Source organism: Haematobia irritans, chromosome 5, assembly GCF_050003625.1.
Source record: "Haematobia irritans isolate KBUSLIRL chromosome 5, ASM5000362v1, whole genome shotgun sequence".
Taxonomy (NCBI): Eukaryota; Metazoa; Arthropoda; class Insecta; order Diptera; family Muscidae; genus Haematobia; species Haematobia irritans.
The window spans coordinates 109,591,707-109,599,831 of NC_134401.1; the positions used below are offsets into that span (position 1 = coordinate 109,591,707).

The 8,125-nt window shown below is 29.8% G+C and overlaps 1 non-coding gene across 1 annotated transcript; it reads right to left on the reverse strand.

Moving 5' to 3' along the window:
- Window positions 1-7,160: 7,160 nt before the first annotated feature.
- Window positions 7,161-7,232, reverse strand: TRNAE-CUC (transfer RNA glutamic acid (anticodon CUC)). The gene has a single exon. It is a non-coding gene; the product is annotated as a tRNA-Glu (tRNA).
- Between the last annotated feature and the right edge of the window lie 893 nt (window positions 7,233-8,125).

An 8,125-nucleotide genomic window follows, 5' to 3' on the forward strand; every position in this document is an offset into this window, starting at 1 on the left:
GAAATTTTTCGACAGAAATTAAACTTTGAAAAAATTTTCTATAGAAATAACACTTTGACAAAATTTTCTATAGAAATAAAATTTTGACAAAATTTTCTATTGAAATAAAATTTTGACAAAATTTTCAATAGAAATAAAAGATTGATATTATTTTCTATAGAAATAAAATTTTGACAAAATTTTCTATTGAAATAAAATTTTGACAAAATTTTCTATAGAAATAAAATTTTGACAAAATTTTCTATAGAAATAAAATTTTGACTAAATTTTCTATAAAAATAAAATTTTGACTAAATTTTCTATAGAAATAAAATTTTGGCTCAATTTTCTATAAAATATAAAATTTTGACAAAATTGTCTATAGAACTAAAATGTTGACAAAATTTTCTAAAGAAATAAAATTTTGACAACATTTTCTATAGAAATAAAATTTTGAAAAAAAAAATTTCTATAGAAATAAAATTTTGACAAAATTTTCTATAGAAATAAAATTTTGACAACATTTTCTGTAGTAACAAAATTTTGACAAATTTTTCTATAGAAATAAAATTTTGAGAAATTTTTCGACAGAAATTAAACTTTGAAAAAATTTTCTATAGAAATAACACTTTGACAAAATTTTCTATAGAAATAAAATTTTGACAAAATTTTCTATTGAAATAAAATTTTGACAAAATTTTCAATAGAAATAAAAGATTGATATTATTTTCTATAGAAATAAAATTTTGACAAAATTTTCTATAGAAATAAAATTTTGACAAAATTTTCTATAGAAATAAAATTTTGACTAAATTTTCTATAAAAATAAAATTTTGACTAAATTTTCTATAGAAATTAAATTTTGGCTCAATTTTCTATAAAATATAAAATTTTGACAAAATTGTCTATAGAACTAAAATGTTGACAAAATTTTCTAAAGAAATAAAATTTTGACAACATTTTCTATAGAAATAAAATTTTGAAAAAAAAATTTTCTATAGAAATAAAATTTTGACAAAATTTTCTATAGAAATAAAATTTTGACAACATTTTCTGTAGTAACAAAATTTTGACAAATTTTTCTATAGAAATAAAATTTTGAGAAATTTTTCGACAGAAATTAAACTTTGAAAAAATTTTCTATAGAAATAACACTTTGACAAAATTTTCTATAGAAATAAAATTTTGACAAAATTTTCTATAGAAATGAAATTTTGATAAAATTTTCTATAGAAATAAAATGTTGACAAAATTTTCGACAGAAATAAAATTTTGACAAAGTTTTCTATAGAAATAAAATTTTAACAAAATTTTCTATAGAAATAAAATTTTAACAAAATTTTCTATAGAAATAAAATTTTGACAAAAATTTTTATAGAAATTAATTTTTGACAAAATTTTCTACGGAAATAAAATTTTGACAAAATTTTCTATAGAAATAAAATTTTGACAAAATTTTTTATAGAAATGAAATTTTGTCAAAATTTTCTATAGAAATAAAATGTTAACAATATTTTCTATAGAAATAAAATTTTAACAATATTTTCTATAGAAATAAAATTTTAACAAAATTTTCTATAGAAATAAAATTTTGACAAAATTTTTTATGGAAATCAAATTTGGACAAAATTTTCTATAGAAATCAAATTTTGACAAAAATTTCTATAGAAATAAAATTTTGACAAAATTTTCTATAGAAATAAAATTTTGACAAAATTTTCTATAGAAATAACACTTTGACAAAATTTTCTATAGGACTGATGTCTCAGAGGACATTATATGTAACATGGAGAAAAGTGAGGTGACGATCCTGGTGTTGCTTGATCACTCTAAAGCATTTGACTCAGTTGATCACAAACTTCTTTGCGCCAAACTTCTGAATATTTTTAAGTTTTCGTCTTGTGCGACACGGTTTATTTGGTCTTATTTATGTAATAGAACGCAATCTGTCTGTAGTAATGGGATGGTTTCAGAAGTTTTGTCCATAAATAAAGGGGTTCCACAGGGGTCAATTTTGGGTCCACTACTTTTCTCCATGTACACCAATGATTTACCGTGCCAACTTTCGTTCAGTAGGGTACACTTGTATGCGGATGACGTCCAGTTGTATATTTCGAGCCCAGTTGCGGAACTAGATGATTGTATTTGCAAACTGAACTTTGACTTATCTCAAATATACACTTGGGCGACGGCGAACGGGCTTTGCCTCAATCCTTCGAAATCGAAATACATCGCGATTGGTAGGAGGCTTTCTAGTTCAATACCTTCTTTGGATGTTAGGATCAATAACGAACGCATTTTAAATGTTACGACTGCTAGGAATCTTGGCATTGTTTTTAACAACATCCTCACCTGGTCCAATCACATAAGTGCTGCAATCGGACAGGGTTATTCGAAGATGAGGACACTTTGGTCGACTCATTGTTACACTCCTCTTAGGGTAAGGTGTCTCTTGGCGAAATGTTATGTGATACCGGGGATTTTATATGGAACTAATGTCAATTTTATTTCTACACAAGATAATACACTCGGAAGTTCCGGCATACCTATTCGATAGACTTAGATTTGCTCGTTCTAACAGGGGAAGAACACTTATACCACTGGTGCATCGTACATTGGTCTCTGATTGGCAATTTTTCATTTCATCCATACGTCTCTGGAATACACTTCCACATAATATTCAAACAACAAGTGACATTTTGCAATTTAAAAAGATATTATTTGATAATTTTCGCTTACAGCAGAGGATAAATTTCTATTGAATGCTACATTTATTTACTTTTTTATTTCATTTTTGATTAATAATTTCTCGTTTTTTCATATTTGTTCATTTTTTATTGGTTTATTTTTTTTCTATTTATGGTTATTTTTTTTTTGTTTTACCCTATTTCTTACTCCTTTCAATTTTTATTTACAATAGTGTAATTTTTATATCAATTCAATTTGAATCGTATATTTTTTTTTTGTTTTAATTTAATTTTTTTTGTTTTAATATAATTTCTTTCAATTTTTGTCATTTCCATTTTTATATACATATGTTAAATTTTTTTCTTCATGGATTCACAATATCAAATGTAAATTTACCAAAACTTTTATTCTTAGGTACTATAATGTTATTATTTTATATTAAATGGATAATTGTAACATGTAACTGTAATTATAAGAATCTAATATTCTTGTTGTACATGTCATAAATAAAACAATCAATCAATCAAAAATAAATCAAATGAAATTAAAAAAAAAATCTTGACAAAATTGTTTATAGAAATACAATTTTGACGAAAGTTTCTATAGAAATAAAATGTTGAAAAATTTTTTTATAAAAATAAAATTTTGACAAAATTTTCTATAGAAATAAAATTTTGACAAAATTTTCTATAGAAATAAAATTTTGACAAAATTTTTTATAGAAATAAAATTTGGACAAAATTTTCTATAAAAATCAAATGTTGACAAAATTGTCTATAGAAATGAAATTTTGACAAAATTTTCTATAGAAATAAAATGTTGACAAAATTTTCTATAGTAATAAAATTTTGACAAAATTTTCTATAGAAATAAAATTTTTATATTTTCATAATTTATTGATTTCTATACTATAAAGATATTAAAATCATAATGGACATTTACTGCAATCGAATTTTTAGAAGAATCTATTGTCCCAGACTGGTTATGAGGACCTACTAAGTTGTCCCAAGATGTGTCGTCCGGAATGAGTCCATGTCATGTCCTAAAGTATAAATTTACCCCGTCATTGACAAACCCATGTTGAAGCGACCGGTCCCTTCCATACGTTTTTACGAGAGCTGGGACCTGCCCATACACACCAGGAACTAGTCCTGTACCTAACTAATGAACTAATTTTCGCGTGGTAATAAGAGGGCCAAATTTCAAACGAATCGAAATAAATTTACTTTCCAAAATGTTCCAGAGGAACGGTTGCCACTCGAACCAAAATAATCTACCAAAATTGGGTGAAACTTTTACCTAATACCTACCAAACAAATAAATTTAATTTTTCGAACTTTTATTTCTATAGAAAATTTTGCGAACTTTTATTTCCATAGAAAATTTTAGTAAAAATTTATTTTATAGAAAATTTTAGTAAAAATTTATTTCTATAGAAAATCTAGTAAAAATTTTATTTCTATAGAAAATGTTGTCAAAATTTTATTTCTATAGAAAATTTTGTCAAAATTTTATTTCTATAGAAAATTTTGCCAAAATTTTGTCAAAATTCTATTTCTATAGAAAATTTTGTCAAAATTTTATTTCTATAGAAAATTTTGTCAAAATTTTATTTCTATAGAAAATTTTGTCAAAATTTTATTTCTATAGAAAATTTTGTCAAAATTTTATTTCTATAGAAAATTTTGTCAAAATTTTATTTCTATAGAAAATTTTGTCAAAATATTATAAAAAAATATGTCAACTTTTTATTTCTATAGAAAATTTTGTCAAATTTTTATTTCTATAGAAAATTTTGTCAAAATTTTATTTCTATAGAAAATTTTGTCAACATTTCATTTCTATATATTTTCTATATTCCATAGAAAATTTTGACAAAATTTTCATTTTGACAAAATTTTCCATAGAAATAAAATTTTGACAAAATTTTCTTTCTTGAAGAAGAAGAACATGTTTGGGAGTATATGTTACAGAGGTGATTTTATTAGGGTGCAGTCCAAGATGGCTCCCTTAGTGACAACATTCCCCAATTTTTAAACATGGTATTTAAAGACTCCCCCGTATATACTTTTTTTCTTTTATAAAAAATTTAATATTAATTTTATAGTTCTTCCTCTGGAATGGATGTGATTGAAATTTCATTCACGTGCACATCTCTAATTCAAACCCAGCGTTGTTGGTATGTTGCGCAAATCTAAATCCACACTCATAACACATCTAAACATTGGTATAAAAATATCAAAGTTAAAGGCATTGGGAAATCCTCTTTGCCAGTTATCGCATCCTCCCATTCCGAGGCAATACCTTGAACCTTAATAATATCACGAGGTCATATGAAATGTTGTAAGCGACCACATACTAACACAGGCAATATTAAATATGAAAATAACACTTTTATATGAGAGAGATAATAATGCTATTAGCATGGACACAATAGCATCTGGACTACTTAAGCATATTAGCTTTCGATGGTATTTTCCATGCAATGACCTATAATCAATTATGGAGTGTGTTTGGGGGTACCTTGTAATTTTATAATTATATAGAAATATAATTTCATGATGGTACAACGATTCAACGAGTTTTGAATTGTTACATTTGAAGAGACTTGGGATTCAGTTAACAAAAAATTATCAAGGGATACAAATGACGTAAATCGATTTTTCTATCGACTAAAGGGTGATACGGTCAAAATTTGGTCAAGGGAAAACGCGTGTAAATCGGTGAAATCGTTTACTTAAAAAATCAAGTTAAATTTCTTTTTCAAGTTCAATTAGTATAAAATTCAGGAAAAATATTCAGTTAGGCTTTCGCTTTTCCAAATCCGAATTGCCGGGCCTCACGCTTGACACCTGCCATCAGATTTTGTACAGCCACCTTGTCCACCTTCTTCGCCGCAGAAAGCCAATTTGCCTTGAACTGCTGCAGTTTTTTTGGTCTTCTTTAGGTTCCCCTTGACAATAGCCCAGTATCTCTCAATTGGGCGGAGCTCTGGCGTGTTGGGAGGGTTCTTGTCCTTGGGAACCACATGCACGTTGTTGGAGGCGTACCACTCCATGGCCTTTTTAGCGTAATGGCAAGATGCCAAATCCGGCCAAAATAGTACGGAACAACCGTGTTTCTTCAGGAAAGGCAGCAGACGTTTATTCAAACCCTCTTTCACGTAAATTTCTTGGTTGACAGTGCCGGAAGCTATGAAAATGCTGCTTTTCAAGCCACAGGTACAGATGTCTTGCCAAACCAGATATTTCTTTGCGAACTTTGACAGTTTTGTGTGCTTGAAAATATCTGCTACCTTTCCCCTTCCTTTTGCCGTATAAAACTCATGTCCCGGAAGCTGCTTGTAGTCGGCTTTGACGTAGGTTTCGTCGTCCATTACCACTCAGTCAAACTTCGTCAGCATCGTCGTGTACAGCCTCCGGGATCGTTTTTTGGCTCGATGCACGGTTGTAGACGATACACCCAGCTTATTTGTGGCATCTCGGAGAGAGAGGTTAGGGTTTCGCTTGAAACTACCTGCAACTCTCTTTGTCGTCTCAGCGGCTTCCGGTTTTCGATTTCCCCCCGATCCAGACTTCCTGGCTGTCGACAAACGTTCCCCAAACACTTTAATTACATTTGTAACGGTTGATTTGGCAACTTTTAGCGATTTTGCCAGCTTTGCGTGCGAGTAGCTCGGATTTTCGCGATGCGCGAGCAAAATTTTGATACGCTGCTCTTCTTGCTTGGACGGCATTTTGACAACTGAAGAGTGAATTCCAAAATCAAAATGGGAGCAACATTCTACACACGCACACCTTCAAAATGAGGGGTGTTCAGGTTTTTTAAATGCAAAATTGAAAGAAATACGTCAAGTTTATATTGACCAAATTTTGACCGTATCACCCTTTATCAGATAAAAACTACTACCAAGACCCCAAATCTATATTAAAGCCGGCACCTATATAGGCCATCTTGAAAACTGACCTGCCCGCAAACAAGACACGAATCTTTACCAAATTTCAGGATGATGGCATCATTAAGCCGATAAAAACAGACAGACGGACATGGTTATATCGTCTTAAGATTTCTCCCTTATCATACTTGGAAATCGATATTTCGATGTGTTACAAACCACCACCCTTCTGTGGTGGTGGGTAGGTAAGTTAGGTTAGGTTAGGTGGCAGCCCGAGGTATCAGGCTCACTTAGACTATTCAGTCCATTGTGATACCACATTGGTGAACATCTCTCTTATCACTGAGTGCTGCCCGATTTCATGTTAAGCTCAATGACAAGGGACTTCCTTTTTATAGCCGAGTCCGAACGGCGTTCCACATTGCAGTGAAACCACTTAGAGAAGCTTTGAAACCCTCAGAAATGTTACCAGCATTATCGAGGTGGGATAATCCACCGCTGAAAAACTTTTTGGGGTTCGGTCGAAGCAGGAATCGAACCCACGACCTTGTGTAAGCAAGGCGGGCATGCTAACCATTGCACCACGATGGTTCCCTGGTTCCCGTACCGGGAATCGTACCCGGGCCTTCCAGTTGAGAGCCGGATATCCTAACCACTAGACAATACGGGAATGGTGGGTATAAAACAATTAAAGTAAAGATGCAAAATCCTCAAAATAATTCTTATTTTGAAGCCTTATCAAAAATTTTTTTTTACCTTAAAGAAAATTTTCCTTAATTTAAAGACATAGGACTTTATCCGGAGAAAATTTCTTTATTCTAAGCAAATTGTCCTAAATAAAATTTATGTTACATAATCTTCCAAATTAGGTCCAATTTTTTCAGTACAGAATAAAAATTTTTTGCTTGTAAAATTTATTACAATTTTAAATCGAATGAAATATCTCCAAAATGATCCTTTTTCATCCACTTCATTTGCGACTATATTTCAACCACTAAACCATATATCAGCAATTGGCCTATCTATATGGTCATTTAAAACAAAAAACAGCTCCAAGGTTTATTAAAACATTATCTCTCTCCAAAGGAATGTCCATGGAATCAGAACGAACATAATCACGAGTTTGCAAAACAAAAATAAAAAACCGAAGAAATTAATGGACCTAATGAAGGAAATAAAACTCAAGTAGGCAAAGGAAATGTGATACAAATTTTCGATAAGAAAATACCATCCCAAAGGGAAATTGCCAATGGGGGCGTCTTGATGAGATAAACGAAAAGGAAACATAGGAAACCAAACCAAACAAATGTTTGCTATTGTTCTGCCGCTTTTTTTAACTTTCGCCAGCATAGATTTTGTTTTAATTAAATTACCATGAAGAAAAGGATATGGGACAAAGTCAGCTACAATTTGATGAATCTCTTGGAACATGCCAAATTAAATATGACAGAGAGTGGATGAGATGGTAAAAAAAAACAAAAAACAAAATTCCAGCACAAATTGATAAGGATTTCTCACATCTCAAATTTAACTAAGACGAATAACAACTGGCCAAAAATGTTG